The following is a 1,046-nucleotide window of genomic DNA, read 5'->3' as shown; positions in this document are numbered from 1 at the left end:
CATATGACCCACGCACATGTAGTCGCATATACTGCTACTTCGTTTTGTTGTTGGTTGTTACTGACATATTGGATGTACCACACCCACCACTGATGTTGTGTCAGCAAACAATTTGCTTTGTTAACTTCAACCTAGCAACCTAAAGTTACCCAACTTATCCTAAACTAACAATTTCAGTTAAGATACATTGATTTGAAGAATAATTTCCAATGACCTAACTTATCCTGAACTAACAATGTCACTTCAGATATATTAATTTGAAGAATAATTTCCAATGACCCAACTTATCCTAAACTAACAATGTCAGTTAAGATACATTGATTTGAAGAATAATTTCCAATGACCTAACTTATCCTGAACTAACAATGTCACTTAAGATACATTGATTTGAAGAATAATTTCCAGTGTTGATATTCAGGTATGGAAGGTGTGTTTAAGGATGGAAATATTCACAATGATAAGATGTAACAATCTGTAATGGCACTTGTAAAACTGCCTTTTCTTGCACTAGCCTATTTAAGGTACTTAAGTAAAAGAGATTTTTAGGCAAGCACAATAAGGCAGCAGTGTTAATTAATAAACTAATCCTGCAAGGTATTATTTCCCATCCCGCCATTTTTGGATAGGAAAGCCTACATTGCTATTCTTTATGAAAGTTTGTAGTGAAGCATTGAATATTAGTGGTCACTTTACTAATGGGTCTATTTGATGTAGGTGGTGGTCCACCTCCCAAGCCCCTTGATGACATAGACAATAATTTGAGTGAGTAAATCATTCCATACACATACGGATCATCTTAGTTTTGTAAAGTATTAACCATTCCACCCTTGTATATCTATATCCTCCCACATCCTAGGTGACATTAAGAGAACACACCCTTTTTTTCCACTCCTTTGCTTTTATCATTTGCCGCACACTACACCACTTCTTTCATACCCTCCTATACCTCACATTCACTCTCCCTTGAACACTCAATAATGCCCACCTGCCTTCCTTTATAAACACCCTGCTTAGGTTTGGAAAAACACAGGCAACAAACTATCCAT

The 1,046-nt window shown here is 36.0% G+C and overlaps 1 protein-coding gene across 1 annotated transcript in view; it reads right to left on the bottom strand.

Annotated features, from left to right (window-relative positions):
- Nucleotides 1-1,032: 1,032 nt before the first annotated feature.
- The window catches only part of LOC123516403 (4'-phosphopantetheine phosphatase-like), a 504,510-nt gene continuing 504,496 nt past the window's right edge, over nucleotides 1,033-1,046 (bottom strand). The window contains exon 17 of the mRNA XM_045275659.1: nucleotides 1,033-1,046. This exon is cut by the window's right edge and continues 798 nt beyond it. The gene's annotated coding sequence lies outside the window, so the exon portion shown is untranslated.

This window comes from Portunus trituberculatus, chromosome 41 (assembly GCF_017591435.1).
Source record: "Portunus trituberculatus isolate SZX2019 chromosome 41, ASM1759143v1, whole genome shotgun sequence".
NCBI classification, from domain to species: domain Eukaryota; kingdom Metazoa; phylum Arthropoda; class Malacostraca; order Decapoda; family Portunidae; genus Portunus; species Portunus trituberculatus.
The sequence above is the reverse complement of the archived record's forward strand: the minus strand, read 5'-3'. Positions and strand labels throughout refer to the sequence as shown.